Source organism: Amblyomma mixtum, chromosome 1 (assembly GCF_055824585.1).
Source record: "Amblyomma mixtum isolate Tamu chromosome 1, ASM5582458v1, whole genome shotgun sequence".
Lineage (NCBI taxonomy): Eukaryota > Metazoa > Arthropoda > Arachnida > Ixodida > Ixodidae > Amblyomma > Amblyomma mixtum.
Genome location: NC_143012.1, coordinates 4481759 through 4504781, shown reverse-complemented (window position 1 = coordinate 4504781; position 23023 = coordinate 4481759). Strand labels below are relative to the sequence as shown.

Sequence of the window (23023 nt, the reverse complement as noted above, 5' to 3'; positions counted from 1 at the left end):
GGCTGCTTGAGTAGATAGCATCTGCACCTCGTTCGCGGTGGGTGCGAAGAAGTGCCAGCCAGCAGAGGAGGCAGAGCCCCCACCTCCGCGCATTACACACTCCGGCGTCACAAACTGACGCGAACGCACCCTTAGTTGCGTCTCCCCCCTCTCGGTGCCCAGTAAGGTAGAGGGAAGGTACACAGCTTCAGAGTAGGCAGGAGTGGGAAGGGGAGGAAAGGTGATGCTCTCAGTCGACACGCATCCATCCGGGAGTGGGGGAAGTAAGGTCGCGCGGAAGAATGTTACGACGACGCTGCGCCTTAAGTACGCGTCGTTCCACTCGTCTCCTGCGGCGCCAAAGATAAACAGCAGGTTGAGTGGGTGACAAGCTACTCAGGTCGCATGTAGGAGAGAGGTGTTGGGACGAAAGCAATTACTTGCGTTGTACTTTAATTCTTATAGGTTTATTAATGCTCGCTTATTTTAGTCGACTTCCCCCCACAACTGTTCTCGCTATGACAATCATTGAGACATACTTCCCAGCAACCGGCCGTCTGTGGTTGGGTTACAGTGCGCACGGTTTACATGTTAACCTGTCATGTCCAACATTTTCGGACAAAAATTTTGAAAACAGGAAAATCAAAAGGTACTGTTATAGAGTACCTTTTGCAGATAATGGTTCATTCTTCCGATGTCCAGCAGCATCTTTCTTTTAAAGTCTTTTTTTTTTTCATCGCTCGCTTGGAACAGTTAAGTCTGCCTTAGAAAAACAATGTGTAACGCTTTTAACGATCGCAAAAACGTTAATAGCAAAAAAAAAATGCGAGAGTATGGGCGGGAGATCAGCAGATATATTAATCGTTATAGTTAAATGTTACAAAATGAAAAAAAAATGGCGTTCGTAGAGTGTTTCTCGTTTAAAACGCTTTTGTACACATGCGGGTGTGCTAAGCATGGCCCATAGCGTGCTGATGGAGTTTTGAAGTTCCCGTTAAAAAAAGATAGAAATGGGAGACATGAAGTTTAAGCCTATTTCTAAGGTCAAAACACTTTCAGCACGAAAGATGCACTCACACGAACAGACCGATATTTACAGCAAAAAAATGCAAGACATGCTTCAAAAGGTTTCGTCACAGTGCACTGATAAAAATTTCGTTACAGATTCGAGTACTTACCCAGATAAAATTGCTTTAATGTTACTTACGTTTCAGACGAGTTAAGTGTGAAGCCGAGTATAGTAATTTGTTTTTCCACATTGGCTACACGATGATCTGGTTGTATTACAGACCATCTGCATCCATTGCGATTGGCCTCATTACACGAATGAAAATACCAGCAGCTCGAGCGACCCCGCAGCGCGTGTCGAGCAACTGTCGAGCGGCCGTCGAGGGCGTATCGAATGACTGTTGCGCGAGTGTTGAATGCCTGTTGACCAAATGAACGTTTGGTCTCTCTGCAAGGAAACTATCTTGGGAGCCTGGCCGAAAAACAGGTCAAGCCCAGCGTGTAGTGAAGGTGCTACGTCATTCCTTGCAAGATGCAGACCCGGAAGCCCCTCTCTGATGCATGCGATGAGGTGATGTGATGTGTGCGTGTTATGCCTAGCACACCGCGTATGAAGCTGTAGGCTCGCCTCAGAAACGTTTCGGGAGGCCAGGAGTGAGATTTCCGTGAGCACGTGCACGGTGCATTATATCATTTGCCATTCTAAGGCCCGACGTCCCATGAGGGGCCTACAATTGATAGAAGGGTGAATAAGAATTACGAAGACAAAGATCAAGGGACGAAGGAGTTGAGGGCTCTTTTCGGCAGTTGACGTAAACCGGCTGTTGATGAGAATTAATACCAATGACGAGCATCTAAAACAGGCGATACAGGCCCTATTCGAAAACTTGTGGCCCTTTGCACATCACTGCGTGTGTACAGGAAGTATGGAGTTATTCTTGGCAGACATTCCAAAGTGCAGCACACTTTACTCGAAAGACTAACGACCAAGGAGCGCACTGGAAGGCTAAAGTTACGACACCGAAGAAGTTGTAAGAAGAGGAAAGGTGAAAACGTTTTTCCTATTCTAGAGAATGTGCATTGTATAGAAAGGCGTCAATAAGGCTGTTGACTCCGAGGAATTATGTGAGTGTCGAAAGAAACATTTTCAAAAGCGCGCAAGAACATGGCAACCGCTTGAATACTGCGTGTCACAGCATAGGCCCGGAGAGAGTGTGTGCCAAATCTGCTTGGCAAGATTGCGTGTCGAGCAGAACACTCTAGTATTGAACCCTCCTTTTCTTCTGCTCTGAGTTGTGCGGAACAGTTTACTTCGCACCTCCAACGAATCACAGCGCCCTCCAATCTGACACAGTTAACCGAGACTATTAGAGCCGGGTAATCATTCTGCGCGCTGCCCTGTAGGGCAAACATCGAAAAGACAAAAATAAAGAATAAAAAAAGCCGCTATAGTTAATGAATGGCTAGACCTGAAAAAATACAAACGCAACAAGTTCTGCTCTCCATCCGGCGGGTAACGAGCTGGATTAAAGGGAAGGACCGTCTTTTTTTTTTGTCCCTTAAATTTTAGGGGAGCCGTTGCGGTAGCACTACTGAAGCAGTGGCGACACATTGTCCTTCGGAGAGCGGACGACGAGCTGATGGTGCCCCAATTAGCGCTTCAGGCAGCGAGGCTAATAAGACGGATTAGAAGTAGGCCGTTCCTCACCTGCCACTCACCTGCCGAAGGGAAACCGTTCCCCACCTCCTTTCGCCTATCCCCCTCGGTGTGAATGTTTCGAGGGCAGAGAGATTGCAATTCGGTCGATCTAGCAGCACCCTCTCTGTTCGACTTGATTCAACGGATACACTGGCGTCGCCAAGCAGAAGTATGGGCTAAAAATACAATAAAAACAGCAACAAATGGAAGACGTCGGAGGCAGACCGGTTCTGAAGGAGATCAGAGCAAGGCGGGATAGCAAGCTAAGCAAGTGTAGTAGCCCCGTGTTTTGAATCGATGTTGTTTTGCTACCGGCTTCGTTCGTCTTTGTTTCAGCTGGAAAGGGGGATCCTGACTGAACAAAGGTGCCTAGTACAGATGGAATTGGATTACCAGGGTTTTACTTGCCGGCAGGGAACACCTGAGGTGCCGAAGCATGCTACGTGCTGAAGGACTGCTAATAGATTTTTCTGCGTACGTGTGTACGTCGGTGTAGGTGTGTTCGCATCAGGGCGTGTTTAGTAAGCCGAGTCCCGCCCAGCCGCCGTATTTCACCTGCCACAACTCCGAACCACCCCTGCCTCTGTAAATAAGACATATAACTACGCGGAAATACCATTTTAAAGGCTGTTTTTGTCTGCGTGTACGTAACGCTTAATTTCATGTTTTCTACATTGTAACAAACTTTTCCTATACGAAAGTGTCATAATGAAAAAACAGCGCTAAAGATGAGGATGAAGAGCAAACAGGACGAGCGCTGACTCGCAACTAAAGTTGATTGAGGAAAACACAGAATGCATCCAAGCCAAACAGCACCAAAACCATACCAGGTTTTTTATCTTCTCTCTATCCAACCCCCTCCTGCTCCCGCAAAACTGCGCTCGATTGCTATACTTTCTTCAGAAACTTGTCGCACGTTCTTATTATGACGTGACTGTGAGACCCTGCGTTCACTATCCTTGTTATTTGTTCTTGAAAGCTAAACCGCGTGCTATGAAAGCATGATTTTGACAGGACCAACTCTAGGCTAGACACAGCGATGCCATCCTTTACAAGTGTGTCAAAGCAAAGTGTGTCAAAGCGAGGTAGAACACAACGCAATATGCAGGTTTCCAGACTGATTTATATCACATGGGGCTCTTTGAAGGAACTCTGAAATGATTTTGATGGTTATATTGTAAAGCTAGACATGTGGAAGACGGTCTCTGTGAGAATTTTAGTCAAATTTAAAACATCATTAAAAAAATAATGCCGTTTGCAACCGACTAAGGCGGCATCTCACCGCGCGTTCCTAGCCACCCCTACCCCGCTGACATCATCACCGTCATCAGCCTGGCTACGCCCACTGGAAGGCAAAGGCCTCTCCCGTGTCTTTCCAATTAACCCTGTCCTTTGCCAGCTGCAGCCACAGCATCCCCGCCAACATAGAGTGGGGAATCTAGACGAGTCCTCTCATTTGGTTTGCCCGAGTGACGTGGGCGGGGTAGGGGGCGCGGCAGGGTGTAGTACCGACCTGTTATTTTTTTTCTAGCACTTTGAAGTGTATGAGATGAGGGGACAGAGGTCTAATCGCCAATATCGTTGGTGTTAACGAAGCTGGGTTCAATTTTTTTTTATGGTGTAGGGACGAGTGAGGGAATAGTGATCGCTGGAGCGCTTTTTCTAACCTCAACAATTATCCATTCATATTCGCTTTAACGTTTCAGCAAGCTTGCGTTGAGCTTTCTGGGTCGATGAACTGTCCAGAATCAGCACGTTTGGGGGAGCAGTATCTTGAACAAGAGTGAGCTGAGCCTTCCAGCCTTCAGACTCAGCTCAGCATGCAAACAGAAAATAGAAAAAGAAACCTTGCATCACGGTGCGCTCTACCGGCGGGTGCGCATTTATACAGCATGGCCGCGCGTGGCATGTCCAGCTGACCAGTGCTACATTGTTATGTGCACCTCATTAGCGCGCACGGGGAGACAGCACAATTTTTCTGCAAATTCTTGCCTGTTTTATTTTTTTTTTTTTGGCAACATGCGTGTCTCTTAACAATTACCGCTCCGCTACTACACTTGCCGAAGCTTGGTCGTTCATCCACAGTTTTTGCAAGGTTTAAGCATTTAATTATTTTCTGTGAATTAATTTCCCGTTCGGTATCTAGCCAGAACGCTGTGAGAGATAGAATACAACCCAGAGGCCCCTAGTGCGTACAGCGTCACCGCCGAACAGTCAGGGTCAACATCTTTATCGCCTTCTCCATCATAACCATGATAACCATAAGTAGCCGAACTGAGCACTCATGGAGAAATGCCTTTTTCAAGGATTTTAGGTTTTTCGTATTGCCCTTAAAATTAAGCTTGCGTTGAGTCGCCAGATATTCCACAATTTTTTTGCGCAAAAGGACAAGTGGAAAACAAAGAAACACTTTCGATATCTGATCGCTTCGGTTGACAACCAGAGGCATTTAGGAAAGGTGGATTGTGCGGCTACACACATTCTTGCTACCTATATCACGCAGAGAAATGACATGCGCCTCCACATTTGATATTAGCACTGTATACGACTAACAAAGTGAAGCTTTGCTATGCAACCGTCTTACGCCAAAACTGTCCATGTCTCTAGCGCGTTGCGACAAAGTTGCTGACAACCACGATTCGACAGTCTTCTCACGGAACTGGCCTGATTCGCCACTTGTGGTCGACAAAGCTGCTTATGCAAGCCCTAATCTTTCACTCGCTGATAACTTCCATCCCAAACTTGATGTACTTCGCATGAGTGCCCCGTTTGAGTTGAAAGAAGTAATCTAGAGGAGTACTGAAGAGAATGAAGTAAGAGATAAACAGAAATGGAAGAAAAAAGGAAGACCGGAGCGAAAGAAAATACCTAAAAAAGATGTGAATAAACAAATACAGAATGAAAAGAAAGAACACAAAAATTAAAGAAGAAATGAAAACAGTACGGAAGATATTAAGATGAGAAGAAGAGCGAGAGGAAGGAAGGAAGGAAGGAAGGAAGGAAGGAAGGAAGGAAGGAAGGAAGGAAGGAAGGAAGGAAGGAAGGAAGGAAGGAAGGAAGGAAGGAAGGAAGGAAGGAAGGAAGGAAGGAAGGAAGGAAGGAAGGAAGGAATGAAGGAAGGAAGGAAGGAAGGAAGGAAGGAAGGAAGGAAAAAATATTAATCGTAATTTCATAATTTTGCATTTATTTTACAATCTTTCTTACCCCCAGAAGCAATGAACACTTTGACGCGGGTCACAGCAGTGCAGACTGAAAGTGCAATACAGATGCATCTCGAACAATAATTTTTCGCTTTACCTGTACACATTTATGTTTAAAAGTAATATTTAATCACTAAAAAGGACAGCACAGAAGAATACCGCATTCATATTTCATGACACACAACACAGCTCAAATACCATCTGAAGCACAAGCTCTTAATTTACACATTATATTAAAAAAATAAAGCATGAGAAAGAAAGAAATAGTGCCGAAACTTATACTTGGCAGTTTAATTTAAGAAAAGTTTATTCAGTTATAGTATTATCGCTTTGGGTGTGGAAGTTTTTCGAGGGACTAACGAAAATTTGTTCTCATAACAAGCTACACAGAAATTGGTATTATGGATTTAAAATCCCAAAGCGACTCAGGCTTTGAGGGACTCTGTAATGGAGCGCTCCGGATATCTTTGACCACAAGGGGCTTTTTAACGTGCACTGACATCGCACAGTACACGATCCTCCAGCATGTCGCCTCCATCGAAATGCGACCGCCGTCTTTCGGGTAAGCAGCCGAGCACCATAGCCACTGAACCACCGAGGCGGCTAAGGTACATAGAAGTCTATTGATTTTTTTGACATATTCCGTGAAAAATTTGGGTCAGAAAAAAACTCTTTCGTTTTTCTCAATTGGCGCTTTCGATCGTCCTGCGGATTTGACAAGGGCGGGTGTCAACGTCCCGCCGCCTACTCGCCCGTGGCGGTGGTGGACGGGGGGAATGCACGCGTTAGCGCGCGCGCCCGATGCCCGCGGGTGCCGCTGAGCGGCGCTCCATCACCCCGGCAGACGCGCTTCGAGCCGCCCGTAGCCCGCGCACAACCGCTGACGGACTCGGGGAAACGCGCACGGATTTCGGGAGTGACGCTGGCGAGCGCGCGCGCGCGCTACAGGCTGCTGCTCGTTTGCCCCTACTCTCTCTCACTGAAGACCTCGACGACGCCTGAGAGACAGACCGGCCGTCTGGGTGGAACTTCGGAAAGCGGTGAGTGGGCACTTCACGACTTGTTTTCCCGAAATTTTCTTTCAGCGGCATCGAAGGAAAACCACGACACAAGACTTGCCGCAAAAACAGAAACTTCAGCCGGGCTGCGATGAACGGGAGTTGGATGTCGTTCACACATTTGGAGAACTTTTTAATTGTTCTTTTGAGCAGTCAGGAGACTCAGAGTTCCGCTGCTGTTAACACTCGGTCGTGCGTTCTAGACGCTGTAAACAGGAGGCTCCCAAGTTGAACGACTTCCACGGGCAGGTGCCAAACACTTTACTGTAGCCTTGCTTGAATAGTTCAAACCAGCCTGGCAGGAGTCAAAGCGGAAAATAATAACCTCACTTTGACGTCGATGAGTACGGTTTAAGAGTTGGAGACGAAATGTGTAACAATGCCATTATTTATTCTTCACAGGTCGTGGAAATAAAACTAATCAGTAGCTGCATAAGTTGCGAAAGAAAAACTAAAACAAGCAACAACTTTTGTTCCACATTCTAACCTCTGTTTCTACAATAACAAACACCTTTGTTTCGAATGCTGTTACAAGAATGTGTTTTAAATGTTAGGTTGACAAATTATTTATTTTAATAAAAACTTACCAAATCCTGTCTTGACTTAACACACGATCGGGCGGAGCTGAAGGATACCCCGCGAGCCGTCAATACTAGATCGTCTCTGTTTTTAGTAAAAAAAAAAAAGATAATGGCTTCTTAAACCGGCATGATACATGAAAGATTGTTCTTCGTGTATTTATAGACATGCACATTAGTTGCTTTTTTCACATTCTTCCGCACCTTTCTGCACTTTGGCACAGAGCACTTGGCGACTTGATGGTCGTTTGCGGATGTTGTCTGCGATTGTCATTACTTACTACATGGCATTTCTAGGTAGGTAGTGGTCCTTGCTATTGGTACCTCCCTCTACGTTAACAGCGTTAAATCATAAATTTTTAGTAGATGCAATAAAAGAAAACAAAAGTGTACTTCCCGTACTGAGCTAGTGTAAGAGGGATGTAAAGTTAGGTTCCCTTTACACATTCGTGCAAAGTTCTGGACTTCATTAACACTTCTTTTTGGGCAAGTTGGTTCATATTTGAAAACTTTAAAAGGGCGCAAACACACACGACCACAAAGTACAAGAGACGAGACACAAGCGCCGACTGTCAACTGATTTTTATTGGAGCAAGGGAACACCTTATATACACAGCAGCATACACAAGATAAAAAGTTGCAGAACGCACGTGCGAGCAAGAGACACTGCGGAAAAAAAGATACAAAAACCAAGCAAGGCGCTCAAGGGGTGAACAGATTAGTCGCATCTAAAAAACAGACCTCAGCGTTTAAGAGAGATATGTGTCTCTTGCTCGCACGTGCGTTCTGCAACTTCTTATCTTGTGTATGCTGCTGTGTATATAAGGTGTTCCCTTGCTCCAATAAAAATCAGTTGACAGTCGGCGCTTGTGTCTCGTCTCTTGTACTTTGTGGTCGTCTGTGTTTGCGCCCTTTTAAAGTTTTCAAAGTTCTGGACGTTTAGGTTTTTTAAATTCATATGTATATACTGCTCTAGCAGTTTCTGTGGCGGGGGTTTCGCACGATACTAATTTATTTTATTGCACTTAAGTTTGGTGTACAACCGCGAAAGGAAATTTAAATAAACTTCTCACGATTTAGAAACAAACAATTCGCCATATTGGAAATATGGAACCCATGGGTACTACAAATAAATGCTTTTAGGTTATTCGAAATTAAAACTCATTGATGAATTCCGCTTACTAAAAATATTCTATTTTTCCTCTCCTACAGCCACTAACCACATAGCCACATTGTCTGGTTTACAGAACCGAAGCACTAATATGCCCACTAGAAATTTTAATGTGTGGAAAATTGCACGTTCCTGCACATTTTACAAACGCCAATCTTTGGCTCACACTCTTCCGTGTTACTCATCAAATTCAGGCACATAGTAGCCTTGAATCGAAGAGAGCTCATGTCTGTGTTTTTGGAACTCAAATAAACATTATATAGTCTTGTGTGTGTGTAATGTTTTAAGACTTAATTACGAGATTTTTGAACCAATTATTTTCTTTTATAATGCCCAGTGTTGGTTCCATGTTTCGGACTGTTTGTCACCTTACTGTTTGCTGATTACTGGTATTTGATATCAGATATCTTGTAGGTGTGCCTTCTACCTGACTGCCCCTGTCATGTAGTGGTCTCTTGGTCCTCTGTCAAATTGCTTGAGCAGCTTTTGGCCTAGGAGACCATCAAGCTTCCCTTCTCGAAAAAAAATTGCACATATTTATTGACTGCTAATTTATTTGTTAATCGCGTAAGCACATATCATATCATAACATCACTTCCAAATGGCATGAAATCTCTTATGATTACTTAGAATTTTATATTGCATAATACACACAGGGAGACACACACAAACGAGCAAACAAACAATATGCTCAGAATAAAATTCAAAGAGCTACCAAAGAGGTTTAACGACTGTTATGAGCATTTTGGTTTGGATCCGATATGGCATAACACAGTAAAGACGACGAGTATTATTTATTTATTTATTTATTTATTTCATAAATACTGCCGACTGCCCTTTGGCGGTCAAGGCAGGAGTGCACAAAGAAAAAAAAAATTACAAAGTAGTAACAACCAAATAACAGCAACAAAGGGCGATTACAGTACGAGAACAAAATTCAATAAGACCAATGGGAAGCAAAAAAGTACAGGCAAATCATCCGATGTCAGACAGACTAAGTGAACAGAATAAAAACAAGGAAATCGAAATACACTGTGTACTAGACGCGCTACTGCGATACATGAGCCGAAACAGCAGACAAAAAAGATTCTGAAGATACCAGGTTGGTGATATCGCTTGGCAGTCGGTTCCATTCGGAAATGGTGCGTGGAAAGAAGGAACAAGAATATGCTTTTGTTCGGCATCGTGGCATCAAGATAGTCCGTTCGTGTTTGTTACGGGTGGGGCGTGTTGTGTTGTATTGCATGTAACTCTGAAAATTCAGTTTTGTTTTATTATGTATGATATTGAACAACATTTTTAGTCGGTGCTGCTTTCGACGGGATTCAAGCGTGGGAAGCCCAGATCTGTTGAGCAAATCAGATACCGAGACCTGCCGACCATAAGCGTGGTAAATAAACCGGAGTGCTTTCCTCTGGACGCCTTCAAGAATTTTTATATCCGTTTTTGTGTGCGGATCCCATACAGCGTCGGCGTATTCGAGCACTGGACGCACAAGTGATGTGTATGCTGTCAGTTTAGTTTTGCTCGTGCAATGCTTTAGGCGGTGCTTTAAAAACCGAAGTTTTTTGGACGCTGCTGAGACAATGGACTGGATGTGTACGCTCCAGTTCAGGTTGGATGTCATGGTTACCCCAAGATATTTCACCTGAGTCACTGAGTTGATCGGAAGGCCATTGATTTTGTATGTGCATTGGAGCGGTTGCTTCTTTCGTGTTACTGTCATTTTTCCACATTTTGAACTGTTTATACCCATTTGCCAAGTACAACACCAGCTGGAAACTGCTGTTAAGTAGTCGGTAAGGAGTGCCTGGTCTTCGACTGATGTGATACTATGGTATATAACACAGTCGTCGGCGAAGAACCGACAGCGTATGCGTGAGTTGAAGGACAGGTCGTTCAAATAAATAAGGAAGAGAAGCGGCCCAAGGACTGAGCCCTGGGGAACTCCTGAAAGTACTGGCGCTTTTGTGGAATTAGATTCAGATATCTGAACAAACTGATGCCGCTGTGTAAGGTAGGAATCTAACCATTGGACTACTTGCCGATTATTTAACCACCACCTTATTTTTAACAAAAGATTGCCATGCGATACCCGGTCAAACGCTTTTTCGAAGTCAATGAAAATTAAATCTACCTGTCCATTATTGTCTAGCGACATCATAATTTCATTGGTAATATGAATAAGCTGCGTCACTGTCGACAAGCCTTGCCGAAACCCATGCTGGCTTTCAATAAAAAAAACGCTTCCCTCTAGGAATGAACTTATGTGCTTGAAAATAAAATGTTCTAATACCTTACTGGACGTACATAACAAAGAAATTGGCCTGTAATTCTTCACGCAAAGCTTGTCTCCTGATTTGTGAATGGGTACCACCTTTGCTGTTTTCCAGTCGTTTGGAATTTCTCCTGTCCTGAGACTTTCAGTAAAAATAATGAAAAGGTATTTAGCGCACCACTCAGCATATCTGTACAGAAAAGCGTTAGGGATATCGTCTGGTCCAGAGGATTTTTTTGTGTTCAACTCCAATAGAGCCGAAACAATACCCTCCTCGTTAATAATTAGGTCTGGCAGATTGAAATGGCTAGTTCGAGATTCGGAGACTGAGTTGCTGTTACTCAGGAATACAGAAGAAAAGTGCTCATTGAAGGCAGTCGCTAAGCGGAGGGAGTCGGTAACAACTGTGTTGTTAAGGAGAAGTTTGTTGACCGGGTCTTTTTTCTGTGACAGATGCCTCCAGAACTTTTGGGGGTCAGTTTTTAGAAAATTGTGCATCTTGACATTAAAAAAGTGGTACCGTGAAGATTTTATTTTTGAACGCAGTTCAGCCCGAAGAGCCGGCAAAGCACCACCAACTTTATTGCTTGACCTTGATAAGCGCTTCACGCGACGTTTTAACTGTATGATCTCGCGTGTTATCCAGGGACACGCGATTTTCAGCTTCTTATGTTTAAGCGGCACGTACTTGTTGATACATTGATGAACCGTACTTTTGAATTCTAACCACAAGTCGTTCACACTTGTACGCCCATCAGTGTATTTTTTGGCAAAGGATTCATACGTAACTTCAAGCTGATCTAGAACGCTTTCATCCTGAGCATTGTTGAAGTCGCGAAACACTTTTCCTGCCTGATGAACAATTACTGGTCGCAGCAATTCGCTTTTAAAGAGCACCGCTTCATGGTCTGATATTCCGGGAAAGACATCTGTCGAAAAGCCCAATTGACTAACAGGGTCCGATATAAACACTAGGTCAAGAAGAGAACTGGTATTTTCTGTAATGCGCGTAGGTTTCTGAACAACCTGGTTTAAGTTATAGTTGAAAGCAATGCTGAGCAAAGCATCCGAGTTAGCACACAAAGTTTGATCGCACAGAGAATCCCAGTTGATGTTTGGCAAGTTAAAATCGCCGCATACGATAACATGGCTATAGCGCTTTGTATGTTCATTTAAAAAGTCGTGCAAGTTGTCCAGTACAGAAGTATCAGCATTCGGTGGTCGATAAATAACACCTATTAAAAGACTAAGCTGAAGAAGACGGAGAACAACCCAAACCATTTCAGTGTTGGTGTGATGCGGTATCAGCGTATAGTCAATGCCTTTCTTTATCAGAATAGCGACACCGCCCCCTCTTGAAGTGCGGTCGCGACGAACGATTTCGTATTGATCGGATGTGATAACTGCATCATTCGGAATTGCATCATGAAGCCATGTTTCTGTCAGAACAGCAGCGTCAGGATCGTGTGTGAAGAGGAGGCTTTCAAGTTCGTCGAATTTATTTACTATGCTTCTAGCATTAATGTTAAGCACGGAAAAGGAATTCAAGGATGTCTGTGTTCTTAGTGCTCCTGAGCTCTGTGTGTTACTTTGTGCGGACACGAGTTTGGAAACAGACCATCACTTTGGAGCGCAGGGAACTCTTTCATTGCGGGCGTCGTCCCATCGATACAGTTTGCCGTTTATTTTAATTTTGTCAAACTTGAGCATGACCTTCTCTTCTTTCAACCTTTCCTCTTTCGCACTTTCCCAGAGCTTCTTTCGTATTGACTGAACGCGAGGGGAGAAGTCCTCGGATATACTATAGCCTGAGTTTTTCAGATTTCTACAGCTTTTGAGAATTCTCTCTTTGACCCTCCCGTCAACTAGCTTAAAGATAACTGGTCTGCATTTGTCCTCAGCTGGCTTCCCTATTCTGTGGATACGCTCAATAGCCACATCCGAAATTTTCAACCGGTCCAGAAGAACATCCTTGCAGACCATGTTCTCAAGGTCTTGGGGTGTTTCGTCCTCGGTTTCCTTAACGCCAAACACAATTAGGTTGTTCCGCCTGCTTCTATTCTCTAGGTCGTCTACTTTCATAAGTAGACTGTCGACAGTTTTTTCCAGTGATTCTACTTTAGAGGTGTAGTCAGTAACCGTTGAGGAAATATCGTCTAGCTTCTTTTCGATAGCAGACAGTCTCGTGTTAGTAGAGCTTGTATTTTGTTTCAGCTGTTTAAGATCTTCCATTATTGTTTGCAGCATTTCCTGCGTCGAAGGACCTGGCTACGACTGTAGCTTGCAATAAAATTTAACCGGTTTACTCAAACACCGATGTTTAAGAAAATAATTACTGCTCCCAGTCGAAACGCATTCATTCCGGTTTCTCGTCTCCGCAGGTCTTATTTGCTTTTGTATGCTACACGTGGGATGACGTACATTCAGTTCCAACGAGGGCGACAAAAATTAAAAAGAAAACGCGGGATCCAGAAAACTATGCCATCCACACAAACTGAGAGAGAGAATACAGCACGGTACGGCTGTGAATACCCAGCTAAGCAAGTCATCCTTTTGCTGAAGCTCGTTCCAGAGACACGTGCGGGATGCCACCGAGCAACGAGCGCAAATGAGCTTCCTTTGAACGCTTTTTTTTTTGTAGTTGTTGAAAAATCACCTTTTAACAGAAGCGTCGACTTGTGTACTCGTGCCAAACGTGATTTGTTATGCGCAGCAACTTACAGTGGTGTCTTTTGAAAAGCGGGTTTTGAAAAAGTTGGGTGCGTTTTAAACGTTCCTGGCCTTGCACAGCCTGACGATGTAATTAGGATCACATAATGGGATGTTGTCGCCCTTAACTTGATGTCGCAATTCAAGTGACTTGAGGGCATGTTGTCACTTCCAACTTTGTGATTACGAAGTATTATTGCAACCAGAATGACAGGAAACATGCAAAAGCCCGCAGGCTGGTTTGGTTTATGGGGTTTAACGTCCCAAAGCGACTAAGGCCATGAGAGACGCCGTAGTGGAGGGCTCCGGAAATTTCGACCACCTGGGGTTCTTTAACGTGCACTGACATCGCACAGTACACGGGCCTCTAGAATTTCTCCTCCAAAGAAATTCTAGCCGCCGCGGTCGGGATCGAACCCGCGTCTTTTGGGTCAGCAGCCAAGCACTATAGCCGCTGAGCCACCGCGGCGGCTAAAGCCCGCAGGCGGTTTTTCATTTTGAGCTAGGCTGCAGCGAAAGAGGTTCGGCTGCGAGCGTCGCCTCGGCAAATGTTTAGACACCGAGAAAAGAAATTATTGTAGAACACAGGCCTTGCATTCAACCAGAAAAAGAAACACCCTTAGCCGCCAGGACAGAATGTCAGAAAAGATCACCTTGCACTCAAATAAGCCATTAGCCCGGTGTGCTTTTTGACAGCATCCACGTCGTAACTGGGTGCGGGTTGGTGCAAATATGTTGATACCTTTGTTCTTTTCAGGGATGTTTCTTTTCTTAGATACAGCTTGGATTGCCCTTACTTTCTAGCATTTTACAGGTCTCAGATTTATTTATCGAATAAGTACAGCTATGAAATACATAAAAATCATTAGTACAGAAGCAGCGCCCAAAGTAAAAAGTATCAGAGGGGCCTCCAGTTATTAAGTGCAATTTTTAAATGCATACCAGTATGGCAAAAGAGTATGTATACAAATATGTTCAGGTGCGACAACTAAGCAATATCGTTGAAGTATGCTGAATATTAAAAATAAGGCACTTTAAAACAAGGTGAAAGAGAGAACACTGTTATATACAACGACAAGAGCAATATATACCACATATTATAAACAGGACTTAGAGATATGACAACTCTAGGTATTAGCAAACACGTCTTTTTTTAAGCTATTGTAAAATGAATGCTCTAAATGGGATGATCTGATGAATGTGGGTAGCGAATTCCAAACAGTAATGGCGGACAATAAATTCGTCCGTCTGACGTAATTTCTTTTGATTTTTGGAAGTAGGAGATTACGTTGTTCAGAAAATCTAGTATCATTGGCATTCGACAAGCAAGATTTGGAAACTTTAGGGATGTTGATGCTTTTATGACGGGCACAAGAAATGACTAATCGAGAATTTCAGTTGCAGTGCACAAATGACCGGCAAAATATTAAGTCAGTGGTAAATCGGTGCACTGAGAGCTGTGGATCATCTAAAGGTGATTATTCGAAAGATTGTTTTTGGAAGTGCCAGAGAGATGACAGATGGCTATGTTATGTGTGCCCCGTGATAATGAACAGTAATTAAGATGAGCATGCAAGAATGCCTAATAGAGTGAGCGAAAATTGTTTTGGTGAAAATAATACCGTGTTCTTATTAGTGCCCTTACGCCAAATGAAACTTGTTTGCTTATTGACTTAGTATGCAAGTTGAATTTCATACGGGAATCAAATGACAAGCCAAGGAACGTCACAGAATGAGATGGAAGGGTGATGTGGTTTTCTAGGCACCCAAGAGGAACGGCATCCAGTCGCTTCTGTTGGGAATGAAATATCTTTAAGTTATATTTATTTGCATTTATTTGCAAAAGATATTTCTGGAACCTGTCTTGTAAATTTAATTGATTTTCGAAGTCAGGTCACCTAGGCTATTACTACAAGAAAATATAGTAATGTCATCTATGTAAAGTATGTAGTCAGAGTTGTAGGCAAATCATTATTGCAAATCAAAAACAAAAGAGGTCCTAAAAGAGATCCTTGTGCAATTCCTTGATTAACTGTTTGAACTAACTGAGTTCTGTTAGCGAGATAGCTGCACAGTTGAGTTAGAGTAGGGCTACAGGGCTACAGCTCTCTGCTCTCTGCAGATATATATATATTTTTTAATTAAAGATTTATTGTTTCGTCTCCAGCTCACAAGAAAATTAGGAGCGCATTTCTTCGGGGTTTGCCTTGAAAAATTCCGTATGTTACCACTGAATTCACTTTTTGGCCGAACAATAGCAAAGCCAAATGGTAAATACCCACTTTCGGGCAATCGAGTGGTGGATAGGATGTCAGGACACCACTTTTCCATCCAGTTGAGTATATCAGAAACCCTGCAGATGGACGTGTCATACAACCGGACTGGGAAGCGGAAGCCCTGATAATGCAGCGCCACCTGTTGTCATGGGTCCACACTAACAAAGGGATTCATGCGTGGAAGCGGGGACGGGGGAGAGGCAATGGCAGTGTGAATAGGGGGCGCTCAGTTGTCGCAGTCACTTCTCTGCGCTGAAGGAGGGCGATATGTCCGAGAGTACTTAATTACCTAGGCACATTCATTACCCCACGAAGAAGTCATCACCCCACAAGAAATCTCTAGGCAATCATCACACAACGAGAAAATTTGTTGGCAACATCAGTAGTTTATTACTTATCGAAGTAGTCAGTTAAGTTACGCAGTACTTTACAAAAGGAGGACACCCATATTATAAGCAGTGACTTCACATGTACTAGTTGGTTAGCTGAGTGAGGAAGTCAACAATCGTTAGTCTTTAATCTTTTATGCATTTTCTTACACATTTTTTTTTAGGAAATGCTAACAAATATTTAGTGCTCGCTCTGTCATACGTTGACAAGCCAAAAAATGCTCCGTGCGAGCTCGACTCCCCTTAAACCGGACACAGCCTGCCAGAAAACACGCAAGCTGGACTCGGATGTGCCAGAAATAAGAATCCGATTGTGACGAACGCGGCTAAGAAATCTGGGTTATTAGTTTTTTTTTATATATACAACACTGAAGTCGCCAAACATCGAAATACACAACAGTGAAAGAGTTAACGTATTTATTCGGCGTTTCGGACAGAGCCTGACCTTTTTCAAGGCAGAGGTTACACCGAGGCTGAGGTGTCCGACCCAACCAAAACAACAGTCAAATGGAGAGTTCGAGCAACAAGGTGGCTCTTGGATTCTTTCACACACACGCGCATATATATATATATATATATATATATATATATATATATATATATATATATATATAGCAAACAAGGGAAGGGGATGAGGGGATCGTTATAAACATGAAAGAAGCCAACAGCCACAGACACCAAGGGGCACAGGGGATATTTAATCGATTTATTTATTTTGCGGTGTTGATCAATTTAGAATATTAGTGATGTTATCGCTTAAAGCTAATTGATTAGAAAAGCAGAAGAAAAAACAACCACTGCCGCCGGATAAGAGGGTTTTCACACAGCTTCCACCCTCTCCGTTCGATGGCGTTCTACGTCACACCTGCGGTAACTCAGGACGTTCTAAGTCCGCCGCTTATGAACGTGGGTGGCGCTGACGAACACTCTCAAGGTTAGGTTACTTGTAAACATAAATACCCCCGAAAGCAGAGGATTTGACAGCCGTCGCTGTAGCTCAGAGGTAGAGCACCGGACGCGTAATTCGGAGGTCGTGGGTTCGGATCCCACCGGCGGCAGTGGTTGTTTTTTCTTCTGCTTTTCTAATCAATTAGCTTTAAGCGATAACATCACTAATATTCTAAATTGATCAACACCACAAAATAAATAAATCGATTAAATATCCCCTGTGCCCCTTGGTGTCTGTGGCTGTTGGCTTCTTTCATATATATATAGTTCAAGGAATCACAATATACCACTTAATGCATTTATTCGACGTTCAACCGGGGCCCGGTCTTTGTAAAGAATGTTGGCACAGCGCTCCCTTGCACGCGTATTGTAGGATTCAACTGTGCACAAAGGGGGCTTTAAAAGAAAGATAGACGGACACATTCGAAGTGAATGTAGACGCACGTGAGGCGAGGGGAGAAAGGGCGGATAGGCTCATGACCGAAGGAGGGGGAATAAGCGTGGTGGAAAATTAACAAAAGGAGGGATGTGCCTGCCATTCGTCATACGAAATAAATATAGGAATATTTACATATATTAAGTTTCTTTCTGCAATCGTATCGCAAGTAGCCCGTTACCCGAAGTTTTCTCGTCAAAGCGAACCTTGAATTCAGTCCACGTTACGTGACGAACACACGCCACGCACTCACTGGCGGTAACAAATCTTCAGAAAGCGTGTTTCGCACCGACATTTGCGCGGGGTTCGGAAGCGCGACAGCCTGCCCGTTCATATAGTCCAGAAGAATAAACTGACGTAAGCGCATCAACGCTGACACATTAGCGCCATAACAAGACATCGCTGGAGGCGCAGTGCTAAAAAGGTCGTATACGTCGGAAAAGACGTATAGTTAATGCAATTAGGACAGCACCATGAAAGCGGCGGTGGGCTAAAGTTCCTTCCTCGTCCGCGGGCATGAGGATTTTGACACCGATGAAATTTATGCGAAGTTAAGTGCATATACACTCGCGCACAGAGTATACGGAGCACGATTCAGGTACAGTTTTGAAGTTTTTTTTTTCTTGGTGAAACTTAACAAGGTATCCCAACTTTCTCTAGAGATCAACGTAGTCGTGGGCACGGTGTTAATACGCCGCCGTGGTAATACTTGTCAACATCTAGTCACCTACCTAGACGCTACTGGAAGGAAAAAGTTTTTTTCAGACATATCCTTCACGTTCAGAGAGTAGGGTTCGGTGCGTTTAATCACACTAGTAAGAAGAAATTCTTGAGAATAACTTCTTCCCGCGAATGTCTTTGCAATGGCAAACAGCCATAATCATGTGAGTTCGTTTTACTTTAGCGCGCTCGCAAAATTCTGCCCTGACTGCCTGCGCCTGTCTGTGTCGCGCGAGTTTCTTTCGCTGTCCCGGTTCGCCTTAGCGCAGTTCGAATCCCTTGTAGTAATCAGCTAGCCAGTCCCGAGAAGTCTCGCAGAAGTTCAGGTTCGCTGATTTGCGCTTTTGAAGAGAACGTACATTTGGAAATCGTTGTTTCATGCTTCTTTTGGAAATTGTTGTTTCACGAGAGTGAAATAATTAGAGGAATACGAATAGAGTGGAGCGCACATGGCAGGTTGTCACAGATCATGAATGGCAGTTAACTAATATCGACCAACTCCTTTCCTAACCTACACATACTTAATAGTAGAGAGAGGGTGCGGTAGATGGTCCTTGGCGATCACAAAATGAACAAGGGAGGGGAAAGGGGAAGGGAAGGGCTCTAGCAACCTGAGGTTTTCCCCTCCCTTGTTCACATACTTAATAGGATGTTCCCGACACAATACAGAGCCACCTGCCCTTGGTGCGATGCCACACCTACACTTTATCATATCACGTGGGAATGCGAACGCAACAAAGCATTCCACCAACACGAACACCCGAGTGCGGAGCAATGGGAGAGTCGGCTCACCAGCGGCGAGCTCGCGACCCAAAGGGCTTTAGTGCAGCACGCGACTGATGCAGCACGACCCAGTGGAGCCTTGGAATAGGGGCCCACCCTTGCTGACGAGAAGCCTCAAGTCGCCAGCGCCAGAGAAGACGACGGAGACTTCACAACCGCGAAACCCTTGAAAGATCCAATAAAGTTTTCACTCACTCACTCACTCACTCTCAAGAGAAAAGTATGCAACTCCTGTGCCCTACCAGTACTCACCTATGGGGCAGAAATGTGAAGAGTAATGAAAAGAGTTCAGCTTAAGTTAAGGGCAACGCAGCAAGCTGTGGAAATAAAAATTATAGGTGTAACGTTAAGAGACCGCAAGCAGGCAGAGTGGATGAGGGAACAAACCCGGGTTAATTACATTCTAGTCGAAATCAAAAGGAAGGAATGGGCTTGGGCAAGGTATGTAATGCGAAGGATCATTGACGGTAACGGAGTGAATTCCAAGGAAAGGCAAACGTAGCAGAGGGCGGCAGAAAGTTTGGTGGGCGGATGAGATTAAGAAGTTAGCGGGGATACGGTGGCCGCGCACAGCTGGCAAAGGACAGGATTGATTGGAGAGGTATGAGAGAGGCCCTTGCTCTGCAGTGGACGTAATCAAGCTGATGATGATGACTATCCACGACGTTCAAATCATAACCTGATGGCATGAATTGGCCATTCAATGCCATGCCGTACCATTAAACGTCGCTTCAAGAGTTTAACGTGAATATTAAGCTCATGAAGTGATTCCAAAGTTATAATTCAGAGTTTGAAGTCGCAGGCGAGTAAATATTTCGTTCATTAAAAACTCCGGCTACGGTGTGGAAAGCAGCGTTAACTAAATGAAAAAGCTGAAAACCCAAATCTGATAAGCATTTTTAAAGAGCATCCCAAATCTCTGAAGACTTCAATGTTCGTTACGAAAACTTGATAAAACGGATGAGCCGTTAGTATTAGTTGTCTTCGAAGCTGATTTAAGACGCATGTTCGAAAATTTTGGGCTGAAAAAATAAATACTGTATTCACTTTATTGAAATTTCTACAAAGGTTTCTGCTTGAGTTCTTGCATTGTGGGCCTGCCATGGAAGCTGTACGGCGTTCGGACGTTGAAGACGAGTAAGCAAGGTTCATTCTCGCAGAATTCATCAGTAGATTCCAGTTCATGGCGATGAAAACCGCCAAGTGTTTCAGCATTGGAAAACAGTACACTCGTGATACTTTCATAGCCACCGTGATTCACCAGCTCGCTACGCGCTAACCTCTTAACAACGACTTCCATGCCCTTACAAGCATTGTGAAAACAAAGATCTTTCGCTGGGCGCGAAAGAAACGGAGTGTGTTGATGAAAGAGTTACGTAAAATGCCATAAAAATGATTACAGCTATTTTTATTTTCAACTAATATTTCCTTTCTTGACCTTTTGCACGGCTAAATTCGCTAGAATACACCTAAGCTAACCAGATATCGTTCTTTTTTTTTTCCCGCACTCGAATTCGTTCCAAAACTCGAGCGCATTCCAAAACTTGCGTCAGTGTTAAAATGGATAAGCGGTTCAATATCATATAAAGAGCCTCGGCGCGTTTACTTAAGAATTCTGACTGGCCACTGCGCGCTATGCGGGTAACACTGTGCATAAATGTGGTGAAATATTCTCTTTGTGCGTCGCAATACAAAGCACCTTGAAAAATTGGATTGTTTGCGCACAGTACAGGAACTCATTACTATCACCGGTGCCTCCAGAAGGCATTTACTTAGGCGCACAACGAGCATTGCAAAAGCCATCCCTTTTAATGGTCCTTCTTTCACTTCTTTCCCTTAAGAAAAAAAAAGCTACCTTTAAAGAAAAACACGAAAATTTAAAAGTGACGAGAAAACAAATGGGTCCACTTAATTATATTCTCAACTGGCCGTGCGAATATTGAAAATAATTTAACAGGAAGATATGAAAGCACTGGCTAAACTAGGCTACGGATAAGTTAAAACAATCGGCGCGAGCCGTCGTGGTCTTCCTCCTCCACCTTCTCTTCTTTCTCATAATCACAATCTGTCTACAGTGGCAGGTGGCAATCTGGCCATTGCATTGTGAGCAACCTGCCCACCGCGGCAGGTGGCAGTAAAATAATGATTGATCCGAGAGGTAACGTGACCTTGTGACGTCATCATAGTTTGCCCACCAACTTGTGAGCAACCTAGATCCAAGACAGCAACCAAGATTAAGAACCGAAATCAAAAATCGGAAAAAGAACAGGACATTGCAAATGTTGGCACCGTCACAGCATAGTGGATATTTGCTACTGAGCTCTCAGTCTGAACATGTGGGTTGGCGGACCAACAATTGCAAATAAACTGACACAAAGATACTCAGAAGCAGCAACAAAAGCTGCGGCAAACGTGAAATCTAATGCTATAACATCGCACTTGGCAGGTAACCTAAACGTCACCATGGTATTTTTCTCGTTCTTCATAGCCATTGTGGCCCAGAAGCGTTGGTTACAGCACTAGTGACGAAACAAATTGAGAGAATACAATGATGCGGTATCTATGAAATGTTAGGTATCTATGAAATCACGCGTAATACAAGAATATTCCTTTGGTGCAACATCAGTTTTTTTTTTTTTTAAGCTACAACTCGCGATAACGACCTTCGACCACTTTTCGACAGTACGCGCTCTAGAGTGCTCGCGCTGGAACAAGAAAGAAAATTATCTTGAATGACTGTACAGAGACAAGCCATTCATCGGAAGCAAATGTTGGCGAAGTCATACAATGGGATGCCTGGAGGAGTGAACAGTTCAGTCGCGGTGCCTGGTTCAATGCACTTGTTATTCTCTTATTGACTCAACGCTTAACGTTATCCGTCTAGCATGGAGGCGGCAAACTAATTAGTTTTTCGAGTGAACAGCATGGGCCAAAGCACTCGCTGAAGCACCGGCACGCAGGGCGTGGGACTCAAATGTAGGGCAGTTGGGTGAACGTGTTTGCTTTGCTGTGTGGTGCATGTACCTGGCTTTTATGCAGTTCTCTGTGCAATAAGACCAGCATGAAACTTGATGGAAATTTTTGTGTGGAAGCGTTGTAGTTCAGCCAAGTATGGGACTGAATTTAGGGAATATACTTGGTTTTTGCCGAAGAGGGAGTCTTTTGAAGTTCGGAAAGCTTGCCCGCTCTCTGAAATTGTTTATTCAGAAGTTGTAACAAAGACAAATGGTTTGACTGTATTCTTTCCAGTTTTCGTTCAGAATGACTGCCACTTGCGGATGCTAAACCCTTGAGCGCCTCCAACGTAGCTTGAGCATAGTGGTGTTCTGGGCCAGTTGGTAAATCATGTTTAAGGGAGGCGTAGCGCGAAAAAAAGACAGGGACAGAAGCCGGCTTGCAGTGTTAATCATGTTACTAAGTTTGTTGAGTGCAAAGTAGGTGTTGTGTACGTGATCCCTTTAAGCTGTGGCCGTGTTTATATAGGGCAAAGCGGTCGTTGCCTCAATGATCGCCTAAGAGAACATGCTAGGTCCATCAGATCAGACAGAAGTAAGAATCTGCCTAAGCATTGCTCCAGTTGCGGTTGTCATCCGCTTTTCGGGAAAACTAAAGTTCTTGGTCGCTCTCGAGAACAGCTATAAAGGGAGGTTTTTGAGGCTTCATTCATTCATAAGCTGGGAAGAGATAAGTGCATCAGTGAAACGTCGGTAGTTCTGCTTCGAAAGGAATCCATCTTTCTAAATTTTAAGTAGTCGCTTTCGCGTCACCGCTCGTAGGTTTGTCACGGGGCT

At 44.0% G+C, this 23023-nt stretch overlaps 1 protein-coding gene across 1 annotated transcript in view; it reads left to right on the top strand.

Annotated features, from left to right (window-relative positions):
• The first annotated feature begins 6783 nt into the window (after positions 1–6783).
• LOC149365310 (QRFP-like peptide receptor) overlaps positions 6784–23023 on the top strand; it is a 171691-nt gene continuing 155451 nt past the window's right edge. The window contains exon 1 of the mRNA XM_089580147.1: positions 6784–6926. The gene's annotated coding sequence lies outside the window, so the exon portion shown is untranslated. The remainder of the gene's footprint in view (positions 6927–23023) is intronic.